The following is a 13,097-nucleotide window of genomic DNA, read 5'->3' as shown; positions in this document are numbered from 1 at the left end:
GCTTCTGCCAGTGGACCGGGTTTGCGTCTGCTCTGTGCCGACGCCCGCTCGAGGGCAGACCTTGCTTCCCTCCAGCTTCATTCTCTCCTGGCTGCTCTGAAATGGGGTTACAGCGTTTTCTAAAAGCACTAATCTAGTCTCCCCACCCTCTAGTTAAGGGGGGTTTGAATTGCTTTTCTTTTGTCCAAAAAGGTCAGAAGTTCCCACACCGGGAGTCGAACCCGGGCCGCCTGGGTGAAAACCAGGAATCCTAACCGCTAGACCATATGGGAAACGACGATAACCAGCGCAAATCTAGACAAATTATGTCTTTAGCCTCAGCGTCCTCCCGCCCCACCTCTTCCGTCAACCTTTGTCAGACCTGCTTCTGCGCATGCGGAGATGCCTTCCGGCCCGCCCTCTATTCTTCCGCGCTATGAGGAGGGCGCTCGAATCTCTTTTTCTTCCACGTTCGCGTCTTTTATGACCTCATCCAGTCTCCTGATTTTTAGACACCACGTATACACCGGTGTAGATTGTAGATTGATGAGTCATTATTCATAATTTCTCACAAGAAATGGGCAGACCACCGAAGGACTGACACCCCTTTGGAAGGACGTAAAAGCGGCTCCACAGAGGCCGGAGTGGGCTGGGCGCCGGGTCCCTGGCGGCCACTGACCAGCCGCGGGGCAGCCGCTCGCAGCGCAGCAGACCCGCCTCGGTGCAGCTGGGCAGACCCGCACGCCTGAGGAAACGCACGGGCCGCGTCCCCTGGGCCGCCAAGCCCGGGTGTCCCCAGCGCCCGGGGTGTGTCCCTCTCTCCTCCGCACTGTGCGGGGCCGTACGCAGGCCCCGTCCAGTCCCCAGAAACTTGCCCTTTCCTCTCGAGAAACAGGAGGCAGGGCTGCCTGGAAGCCTGGAACAGTCCAGGTTCTGTTGACTGAACGGTAAAAGGCAGGATTCGTGTCACTGAAAGTAGGCGGTGGTGGTCTGTGAACGTACTTAAAAAAAACCGGAGAAAGTCCCTCATTGCCAGCAGGCGTGATTGAGGGAAGGTCCCCGCGGTTTCCCAGCCCGGTCTCGGCTGGAAGCAGCATCTCTCCGGGCACAGTTTCTGCCTTACAACCGGCCCCGTGGATGAGGAAGCACAAAGGGCCAGTTATTCGGGCAGCCGGGGTGGGAGAGCTGCGGTCCCGGTGGCCTCGTGGCGACTTAAACTACACAGAAGTTGTTTTCGCGAGCGCCGAACACGTGGGAGCCCGCTTAAAAGCTGGTTCTGGTTCCCGTTTACTCCCTCCTCTCTCCCCACCGGCCAAAGGGTCTTAGAAGGTTCCCGCTCTTCCCCTAACCGAGGCTCTCTAAGGCTTCCATTGTGACACTCATCAGCAAGAGTGGAAACAGAAACGGTTCTTACATATGAACACGGATGAAGCTCCCGAAGAGGGAGTCGACATCATCCAGCACCATTGGAACTTCATGAAGTCGCTGAAGGAAAACCACAACCTACCGACTGAAAACCTGCTCTGTGTGTTAGACACGTGCCAGTATGTTTGCACAGTTAATCTTAATAGTATACCTGTGAGGTAGGTCTTATGCGCGTCTTTGGGGGCGGGGGGTCCTTCCTGTGCGATCTTTGCATCCTCGAACACTTTCACTTGTTTGTTTTTCAGTCAGTGAGACAGCTGCTGCCTTCCTTCGGGGGGCATCTGTTTTGGAACAGTAAAGAAAACTCTTCAAAACAAACCTCATCAACTACAGACTGTCCTACATCTGTGCTTCTCAATCTGAGGGCGGAGATTTCACGTATACCTTTCAGTTTTGTATGTCCACGTGATAATTCTCTTTTAAAAGTACCTTACCAGTTTTAAAGATAAAAGTTCCCCACGTAACCCATACATTGGACAGGCACCATCCTTAGGATATAACCAGAATGCAGCTTTCCTCGGTCTCTTACTATCCCCGAACTGAAATTGGTTCCGTTTTTCCCCTGCCACTGGATGAGAACTTGAGCGGTAACACAGAGCTCTATGGTCACTTTAAATAACAAAGCACAGTCCAGGACAATATACCGTTCAGCAACTCAATCTTCATTCTGGATAGATAGTTCTCCCCCACCACCCATCTTGGGCATGACTTCAGGCTAGGAACGGTGGGGAGCTGGGTCAGGCTCCTAGCAGCTCACCAGATCGAATTTTAGCTTCTCTTTCTAACCCTGCGTTCCGTGGCATCACATGGGTAGCCTGAGATGGCCGTGCTGGAGAGTATTTACACCACGGAAATAGGCAGATACTCCAAGGCAGGGCTTTTTACCTTAGAGAGCTGGTGTGCTGCTTAAAGAATAGCGGTGTGCTGGTTCAGTATTTACCAACAGACCCGGGGCCAGGGTCTGCTGTCCAGGAATGAGGGTGTGACCCACTTCTCACTTCTTTCTTTGGCCTTCCTCCCTTCCAGGCTCCAAGGCCCTCCAAGATTGGAGTGCAGGGAGGGCAAGGGGAAGGGGGACCAAAACTTGCTACTGGATCGGTGGAGTGCAGGGAGGGCAAGGGAAAGGGGGACCAAAACTTGCTACTGGATCGGTACTGTCCAAAGTCAGCTTTCTGGGGCTTCCCCGGTGGCGGCGCAGTGGTTGAGAAGCTGCCTGCCAATGCAGGGGACACGGGTTCAAGCCCTGGTCCGGGAAGATCCCACATGCTGCGGAGCAAGTAAGCCCGTGTGCCACAACTACTGAAGCCCGCGCACCCTAGAGCCCACACACCTGAACTACGGAGCCCACGTGCCACAACTACTGAATCCTGTGCGCCCTAGGCCGGTGTGTCGCGACTACTGAGCCTGCGTGATGCAACTACTGAAGCCTGCGCGCCTAGACCCCGTGCTCCGAGAGCCCGTGCTCCACAACAAGGAAAGCCACTGCAATGAGAAGCCCGCGCACCACAACGAAGGGTAGTCCCCGCTCGCCGCAACTAGAGAAAACCCACGCGCAGCAACGAAGACCCAAAGCAGCCAAAAAGACAACAAAAAAAGTCAGCGTCCTGCTTTCTGGGCCTGAATGTGTTTTAGGGCTGACTCGTTTTCTCCGTGGCTCCCTGTGAGTTCCCCCGAGGCCTCCCTGCTTGGACCCCTTGGACAGCGTCTCCCAGGAGGCCAGCAGTGACCTCCCAGTGTAGGTCTTACACCAGTGACACCAAGATCACCAGTGCCTTTGTTTAACTGCAGATTCCCAGCCCCACCTGGAGCTTCTGAATGAGGACTTCTAGGAGCAGGGTCTGAATTTTAACATGCACACCCACCACCACCAAATGATTCTGATGCCACTAGAGTCTGAGAAACACTGAACTACGTGACTCTAAGTTCCCTTCAACCTCTAAAAGACCATGATCCCTGAAGCAAAATTTCCATCATTTCCGTTTCCTGCTCAAAAACCTGAAAAAAAAAAAAAAAAGGCTCCTAATTGCCTGTTGAGTAAAATCTAAATTCCCTGGCCAAGCCCTCCCAGCTTTCCATAATCCAGCCCTCACATAACCTGAGCCTGCAGAGAGCCTGTTAATATTATCCTCCCGTGCTCCCTCTTCAGAGAGTACATTCCAATCACCCTACTGTCTCTGTCCCACTGGCCCCTCATGCTTTCCTGCCCTGATCCCTTTGTTCCACCTCTCTCTGTACCCTCCCCACCCTTCTTCCCACATCTGACCCTGACTCTAAGGCCAGCTCAGCCCCATAAAGCCCTATGGGTTCATTTCCTGAGTACCAAAGCACAGGCCTTTAAAAAAATGGTGAGGTAGGCTTATGCCTTGCCACCCTTATTATTTAAGTTATTTAATAGGAAAGTCCATGAATACAAATCAGATTCCATAATCCCCCTGGGAACCCAGTCCTGCACTCACTCATTCGGCCAAGTAGTCCTTCCTTTTATCTAACTTAAATACTTCCTGCTGTACTTCTGTGTGAAAGCTGCCCGCTTCTTAACCAGCAGCATGAACAAAATGTTCCTGGGAGGAGGGAAAAAACACAAATTTTTGAGGTTTAGCCAGACCAGTAAGTGAGCTGCATTTCTTTAGTTACACACAGACACACACACACACACACACACACACACACACACACATACACACACACACAAAGCCTCCTTGTTGACACAAGGAACCGCTATTCCTGTTCCCATGCATCTAAGGCTGACTCTCACTGGGCAGCTCTCCCATTTCATCCACCATTTGATACATTTGATCCTGGAAAAAAGCCCCAAATACATTTTACTTGCCGGCCGTCTACATTAGCCAAAGCGGTGGGTGCAATTCAGGTCTCCTGCTTGTCAGTCATTTAGGAGCACGAATGGTTTCCATTTCAGTGGGCCCAGGAGTCACCCTTTATAAGGGCATCGAAAATAAGTGCCAATTAAATTCCACTCTCCCAAGGAGAGCTCTGGCCAACACAGACCCAGCCTACGGCATAAAGTTAACCTCAAAGCTCTTTTGGGTAACAGCATCTGCCCCTGCTGACCAGTTGGGGTGTGTTAATCTTCATGGCCTAACACTAGGTTCAATTTCTAAAATTGGATCTGAGCTCAGGAGGCCACTGGGATAACAGAGCTTCCTCGGGGCTTTTTTAGGTTATATAACTCTGCCCTTCACCTCTATCCCGAACCTAGCATCGCCTTCTCGTCCCATGACTCAGGGCAAGGACCCTTGAACTCCCGAAGCTGGGTTAGGCGCTTGTTCTGTGGGCCCATCCCATCAGTCATAAGGCTGGATGAATTTCCCTGCTTCCCTCTCCATGGTTGACTGTAAGCTGCAGTCAACCTGGCACAGTCTTGGGTCTCATTCTGTTGTCTCCCCAGCTTCTGGCACAGCTCTTGGCAAGAAGAAACTCTTTCCTCAGCCAGGTAAAAATATCGTCACAGCGTGGTATCTTTCCTGACACATGAGCCACGCTCAGTAAATGTTTAAGTGGTTGCTTACTTGATTCATTCATTCATTTAGTAAGCAATCAATCAGTCGATCCCAGGGGAATAGTCCTGGTTTCCAGCCAGCACCTAAGTGGCAAAGCAACTAAGAGTCTCAGTGGGCCACAATTTCAGTCTCTGAGCAACTACAACCTAGAACATGGAACCACTTCACTGTCTCCCAGTGTCCTCCCCCGCCCCTCACAGACACACTGCTTTCTCCCCACACCTTCCCTTCTTCTGCTCTGATGGCACAAGACACGGAGAACTTTGTCAGACTGTATTCGTACTCACCCCTATCTGTCTGCTCAGCTCTGGGGCAGAGACGAGCTTTCCTCATTTTTCTGGAGGACCAGACTCTAGACTTGTGCAAGGCCAGGTACCCCATGGCCTGGCACCTAGAAAACTTGCCCAGCATTGTCGTTTCCTGTTCCACAAGGCAGTTGCCCAAATATTGAAAGTATGGCCCTCTGAGACTTTCAGTTAGCTTGCTTTGCCACTTAAGTGCTAGGTGCACATCAAGTTGGACCTTGTATGGAAGGTTAAAACTATTTGTGATTCATTTCTGGATTTCCTACCAGCAGTTCTGAGTTGAGTGAGCTTTCGAAACTCATTTTCTTCTATACCTGGGAGATAATCTGTCTCAATTTTCATCAATAGCTCCATGGCCAGGGACTATGTCAAGTTCAGTGCTCATCATGGCACCCAGTATATAAGACAGTGCTTGGTATAAAAAACTAATATCGCATATAGGATTCACTTATATGCCATACAATTCTAAACACTTTAATATATTAACAATTCTCACAATGACCCAATGAGATAGGTGCTAATATTATTACCATTTACTGATTAGAAAACTGAAACACAGGAAGGTTTCAGTTTTTTGCTAAAAATCTTACAACATATAAATAGTAGAAGCAGGATTCAAATTGCAGGCATTTTGTCCCAGAATCTGAACTCTTAATATCAACCTGCCTCTACAATTATACATATTGCATAAAATAGGGGACGGTCACTGATAATAATAATAATGATAATGCCATCAGCAACAATGCATTCTGAGGCCAGATGGAATATTCAGCAGAGAGTGAAGATGTTTGGGGCTCTTCCTAAACCAATGAAAATAAACATTTCGTGATTTAAGACTTCATAGATGCTGACAGAGGTGTACCCCTGGTCCCTTCTTCCTCATCATCTAGCCATTTTCAGAAATACCGCTTTCTTCATTGTCATCCAAAAGTAATGTTTTCCCTCTCTCACAGTCTAGGGTTAGAAATCTCGTAACTTCTCCCCCAACCTCTATTCAGAATTATTGTTCACTGTTGATTACCTGGTTCACGGAATCAACAAACAAGGCACGAAGATTCATGAGGCTTAAGACATTCTGCCCTTCTGAAGCTACCGCCTACTTGATATCTACACACGGATGTCTACTGAGCATCTCAAACTTAACGTGTTTAAAACTGAGCCCCAGAGAGTCCACCACTTCCGTTCCCCCAAACCAGCAACTTCTGCAACTTCTGCAACTTCTGCAGTCTTCCCATTTCCATTAATGGCCGAAACATTCTCTGGTTGCTCCCATCAAAAATCCTGGAATCACCCTTGATTCCATTTTCTCTCTCATTCTACACCCAATCCCTCAGGAAACCCAACTGGCTCTATCATGAAACTACATAAAGAACTTGACCACTTCTCCCCATTGCTCTGGCCCTGGTCACTATCATCTCTCACCTGGATGACTGAAATGCCGACAAGCTCTCCCATCCCGCAGAGCTCGTTCTCAACACTACAGCTAGAGAGATTCTTTAAAAACAAATCAGATCACGTCCCTTAACTCTTCAAAACACCTCCCGTCTCACACAGAATAAAAGCACAAGTTCCAACGATGATGTACAAGGCCCTACCCCATCCCACTAATTGTACCCCTACCCCAGTGCACTGGGCTCCAGCCACACCTCTCTCCTGTCATTCTTCAAATCCTCTAGATATGCTCCCACCTCAGGGCCTCTGCACTGAGTGGGGAGGGAAGAGCTTTCCAGATGGAGGGAACATGTTCATGGCTTGCTCCCTCACCTCCTTCAGGTCCTTTAGAAATTATCATCTCAACGGCACCTTCTCTGTCCACCCAGCTGAAATTTCAGTAACCTGCCTTTTCCGGATTTACATTTTCTCCTCAGCACTTAGTGACACTTGATTTACTATGTACTTTACGTATTTGCCTTGCTCGTTATCTGTCTTTCCTACCAGAAAACATTTCTGCTGTTTTGTTCACGGCTGTCTCCCCTGCCTTGAACAAAACTTGGAATTTAGTGTGGGCATTCAGTAAATATCTGTCGGCCAAATGAACGAATGAAGACAGAGGACTGCACTGAAGGGCACTCTGAGTGATATGGACAGCAACCGCTGTAAGAATTAAGAGGAAAAAGGTCACTTCTGATAAGGGCAATCACAGAAATGTGAAGGAGGAGGTAGGGTGTGAGCTGGGCTTTTAAAAATGAGGAGGGGGATTCCCTGGTGGCGCAGTGGTTGAGAGTCCGCCTGCCGATGCAGGGGACACGGGTTCGTGACCCGGAGGATCCCACATGCCACGGAGCGGCTGGGCCCGTGAGCCATGGCCGCTGAGCCTGCCTATCCAGAGCCTGTGCTCCGCAACGGGAGAGGCCACAACAGTGAGAGGCCTGCGTACCGAAAAAAAAAAAAAAAAATGAGGAACCTTTGGTAAGTGTAGGTGGTGGGGAGAGCCCAGTTGTGAGGTAACAGGAGCAAAACTCCGGAAGCAGGTACATACAAGACATGTGGTAGGGGTACAGCACAGACCAGCATGCCTGGAATGGGGGTTCCTAGAGGAAGGTAATGCTGCAGAGTCAGGCTGGGGCAACAGAGAAGCCTTCGTATGCAACCTGGGGAACCTGGATGTTGCAGATCAGGATTCCACGTCGAATTTTAATTTCCCACTTCATTTGTCCAGGCCGTAATCATAGCTGGCTCCACAACCATGGCACATAAAATACTTCTGTGATGATAGGGCATAAGGAAGGCAAAAAGATTTCTCATCAGCCTCAGAGTAATACCACTCGCTGTTCACAGAACCTGTGTTGCCAGTTAACTTACTGTTGCCAAGAAGAGAGGCAGCTTTGACTCAAACATCTGCAGGCTGGGACCATAGCTTTTAGCAATGCACATGTTAGAGTTGTAAAAAAAAAAAAAAATCAAAAACAAACTGGGATAAAATATCTAGGAATAAACCTACCTAAGGAGACAAAAGATCTGTATGCAGAAAATTATAAGACACTGATGAAAGAAATTAAAGATGATACAAATAGATGGAGAGATATACCATGTTCTTGGATTGGAAGAATCAACATTGTGAAAATGACTCTACTACCCAAAGCAATCTATAGATTCAATGCAATCCCTATCAAACTACCACTGGCATTTTTCACAGAACTAGAACAAAAAATTTTGCAATTTGTATGGAAATACAAAAGACCCCGAATAGCCAAAGCAATCTTGAGAACGAAAGAAGGAACTGGAGGAATCAGGCTCCCAGACTTCAGACTATACTACAAAGCTACAGTTATCAAGACGGTATGGTACTGGCACAGAAACAGAAAGATAGATCAATGGAACAGGATAGAAAGCCCAGAGATAAACCCACGCACATATGGTCACCTTATCTTTGACAAAGGAGGCAGAAATGTACAGTGGAGAAAGGACAGCCTATTCAATAAGTGGTGCTGGGAAAACTGGACAGCTACATGTGAAAGTATGAGATTAGATCACTCCCTAACACCATACACAAAAATAAGCTCAAAATGGATTAAAGACCTAAATGTAAGGCCAGAAACTATCAAACTCTTAGAGGAAAACATAGGCAGAACACTCTATGACATAAATCACAGCAAGGTCCTTTTTGACCCACCTCCTAGAGAAATGGAAATAAAAACAAAAGTAAACAAATGGGACCTAATGAAACTTAAAAGCTTTTGCGCAGCAAAGGAAACCATAAAGAAGACCAAAAGACAACCCTCAGAATGGGAGAAAATATTTGCAAATGAAGCAACTGACAAAGGATTAATCTCCAAAATTTATAAGCAGCTCATGCAGCTTAATAACAAAAAAACAAACAACCCAATCCAAAAATGGGCAGAAGACCTAAATAGACATTTCTCCAAAGAAGATATACAGAGTGCCAACAAACACATGAAAGAATGCTCAACATCACTAATCATTAGAGAAATGCAAATCAAAACTACAATGAGATATCATCTCACACCAGTCAGAATGGCCATCATCAAAAAATCTAGAAACAATAAATGCTGGAGAGGGTGTGGAGAAAAGGAAACCCTCTTACACTGTTGGTGGGAATGTAAATTGATACAGCCACTGTGGAGAACAGTATGGAGGTTCCTTAAAAAGCTACAAATAGAACTACCATATGACCCAGCAATCCCACTACTGGGCATATACCCTGAGAAAACCATAATTCAAAAAGAGTCATGTACCAAAATGTTCATTGCAGCTCTATTTACAATAGCCCAGAGATGGAAACAACCTAAGTGTCCATCATCGGATGAATGGATAAAGAAGATGTGGCACATATATACAATGGAATATTACTCAGCCATAAAAAGAGACGAAATTGAACTATTTGTAATGAGGTGGATAGACCTAGAGTCTGTCATACAGAGTGAAGTAAGTCAGAAAGAGAGAGACAAATACCGTATGCTAACACATATATATGGAATTTAAAAAAAAAAAATGTCATGAAAAACCTAGGGGTGAAACAGGAATAAAGACACAGACTTACTAGAGAATGGACTTGAGGCTATGGGGAGGGGGAAGGGTAAACGGTGACAAAGCGATAAAGAGGCATGGACATATATACACTACCAAACGTAAGGTAGTTAGCTAGTGGGAAGCAGCCGCATAGCACAGGGAGATCAGCTCGGTGCTTTGTGACCGCCTGGAGGGGTGGGATAGGGAGGGTGGGAGGGAGGGAGACGCAAGCGGGAAGAGATATGGGAATATATGTATATATATAACTGATTCATTTTGTTGTGAAGCTGAAACTAACATACCATTGTAAAGCAATTATACTCCAATAAAGATGTTAAAAACAAAAAACAAAAAACAAACTGGGGAATTTATCTTACAGTCAGTATATTATGATTTCCCATTAGATGTAATGGCCAAGACTCAGCAAATTAGAAAGCAGCTGAACTAAGTATTGTCCCAAACCTTTAAGAAAACGTGATTTTTGGAGGGGACATTCAGTAAAACATTAACTTCCAAGCAGCTGATAGACAGTTCCCAACAATTAGATACTGTTGAACAATAATAATATCTTTCTTCCTGAGCCATTCTCAGGATAATAAAAACTTTTATAAAGAGGACTAGGCTGTAATACTTCCTGAGTGCAGGGTAGGTCCACTACTAATGACTGATCCAAGAAGAGCTGAATATCCCCTTAGCAATGTCCCCTTAAAATTAAAAAGCTATTCAGACTACATCGGGACAGCACTCTCTCCCACCCACTGCCTGTTCCACTGAAGCCCCTGTTCTTTCCACTCTACCTAAAAGGAAACACTCAACACCATTTCCTAGTGACCCTCAAAAAGCAGATACCCATCGCATTGCTGTGAACCTATCTTTTTCTGATATTTCTCTGGGCAAAATTCTGAGCAAAGGCCAAACAGTGCTCGTTAAAGTAGAAACAGAAATGCAAGGGGGAAGCTATACAGCAGACAAATCAGAACCAGCAGCAGCAATTCTCCTGTGGAATAAATGAAGACCAAGCAAATGAGAAAAACAAAAGCTCTTTGTTCAGAGCTTGCTATAGCAAAGAAGTCAGCCACTGTCACGAGCACTTGGGCAGAGACTCAAAGGCAGGCAGGGAAGTGGGAAAGTTTCATAGGCACCGGACAGCTGCAGGAGGTCTGCCCTGATTGAAGCTGTTGGCCTGGGGAAGCTGGAGTCAGGCTGACTAGAGGCAGAGCATCGTATGTGATTGTGGAGGGGGTGAATATTTGGCTTTCTCTGATTGGTTCTTTGTTGGGCGTGGAGACGAAATAGGGCAGCTGTCAGTTATTAATCAAGTCCCGGTCATGTGGGCTGATTGCTTCAGAAGCTATTTAGCCTCCTGGGTTGTTACTAGAGATAGCAGACTGACTCCCTACAAGCCTGGCTGGCTTCCTGGGTAGTTTAAGCGTAGACCACAGGTGGGTTTCCCGGGCAGGCTGCTTCAGGCTGCGGGTCAGAGTTCTGTGTTCATCTGTGGCCTGGCCACCGTCCATTTGCACACTCAGTCTCTCATTCCCAAGAGGGTTAGCTGTGTCCCATAGTTGTGAAGCTTCCCTTCAGGCCGAGGCACACGATCCAGCTTCTCCTCACTCCTTCCTTCCTCTCGCCGGACTGGGCTCCCCACACATGGCCCAGCAACAGGGGCTCTTCCCTTCGTCCTTTCTGAAACATCCCTCCTACCTTGCCTGTTTGATCAAGGCTCTCCTTTGCACTCCAAACCACTTTGCCATCACCCCCAGGCAGTCTCTGATGAAGGGCCTCCCCAGAATGCACCAGGTCCCCTTCTCTCTCTGCAGTGTTCACAGGTCATTTATGTATTGACAGGCACACATACTTATTGTACGGTATTAACATAAATAGCAGTGACCTTGTTCGTCTCCCAAGACAGTCCAGGGCCCAGAATAGTGCCACAGCAGAGAGGTGCTTAGTAAATGGTTCTGATGCTTGGCGACCCAAGCTATGTTTTAGGAAAGCAGAGAGCAATTCCAGTCAACTGGTCAAGAGTTCCAGGTAACCTGCTTGACCCCAGGTGGTGTCTTTCTCTCCCCGGCCCTCCTTCTTTTTAAATTTAGAAACATAGTAAAGGCATTTCAGAAACATGTGCATCCTCTATTTTTGGAAAAAAAAGTTTCCCCACTGTTTGAGTAGTAAAGTTATTACATATATATATTTACCCAGATACCGATTAAATTCTTACTTATGATAACCATTAAACTAAAAGTCACATGCAATAATTAGAATGAAATAGGCTTTCCACATTCACAATCCAAACAAAATACACTGGTTAAGTATAATAAAAGCTGATGTAAAACAAACAAAAAACAGCTGATGTAACAGCATCTCATACAACAGTGCTGTTTACCTAGATCCAGATCAATTCCTGCAACACCTTAGAACGTACAGTTATCCACCATGAAAGCCTGGTATGGGGTGACGTTTTGTCCAATTCCTGGTACCAGACTATTAATAAATTTCATTCAATTAAAATAAATGGATTCTTTATGCAGAGTGAAGTAAGTCAGAAAGAGAAAAACAAATACCTTATGCTAACACATATATATGGAATCTAAAAAAAAAACTGGCTCTGATGAACCTAGTGGCAGGACAGGAATAAAGACACAGATGAAGAGAATGGACTTGAGGACATGGGGAGGGGGAAGGGTAAGCTGGGACGAAGTGAGAGAGTGGCATGGACATATATACACTACCAAACGTAAAATAGATAGCTAGTGGGAAGCAGCCACATAGCACAGGGAGATCAGCTCGGTGCTTTGTGACCACCTAGAGGGGTGGGATAGGGAGGGTGGGAGGGAGCCGCAAGAGGGAGGAGATATGGGAACATATGTATATGTATAACTGATTCACTGTTATAAAGCAGAGACTAACACACCATTGTAAAGCAATTATACTCCAATAAAGATGTAAAATAAATAAATAAATAAATGGATTCTGGAAAAATGTCTATCATAAAACTTTCAAATACCTACATGGTCACTGCTATTTTAAAACAGCCACAATTCATGAACTAGTGTTTTCTATTGAGATACTTGTCCAACTTACCTGGGTCCAAATTCTGGCTTCTAAAAGAACAGTCAGGAGAGCTATTATTTGTAAACACCAAATCTTAAAAGTATAAAACTACTCTGTTAATTTTGTAAGTTCTGACCTGATCTTTTGTTCCCTGTTCTCTTTATCTTCTCTGAAATCCTCCCTTGGATACAGAAACCCATCACTTTCCTGGAACTCAGTTAAGGACCAGAAAGGATACAAATAATAAATAGCACTTCTCATTTGCATCATGCTTCACAGTTGTTGGGTTTTTTTTTTTTAATATTTATTTATTTAGGTTGCACCCAGTCTTAGTTGTGGCCCATGG

The 13,097-nt window shown here is 46.2% G+C and overlaps 1 non-coding gene across 1 annotated transcript; it reads right to left on the bottom strand.

Annotated features, from left to right (window-relative positions):
• Positions 1 to 200: 200 nt before the first annotated feature.
• TRNAE-UUC (transfer RNA glutamic acid (anticodon UUC)) lies at positions 201 to 272 on the bottom strand. Its single transcript has one exon. It is a non-coding gene; the product is annotated as a tRNA-Glu (tRNA).
• Between the last annotated feature and the right edge of the window lie 12,825 nt (positions 273 to 13,097).

This window comes from Delphinus delphis, chromosome 18, assembly GCF_949987515.2.
Source record: "Delphinus delphis chromosome 18, mDelDel1.2, whole genome shotgun sequence".
In the NCBI taxonomy this organism is placed as follows: domain Eukaryota; kingdom Metazoa; phylum Chordata; class Mammalia; order Artiodactyla; family Delphinidae; genus Delphinus; species Delphinus delphis.
The sequence above is the reverse complement of the archived record's forward strand: the minus strand, read 5'-3'. Positions and strand labels throughout refer to the sequence as shown.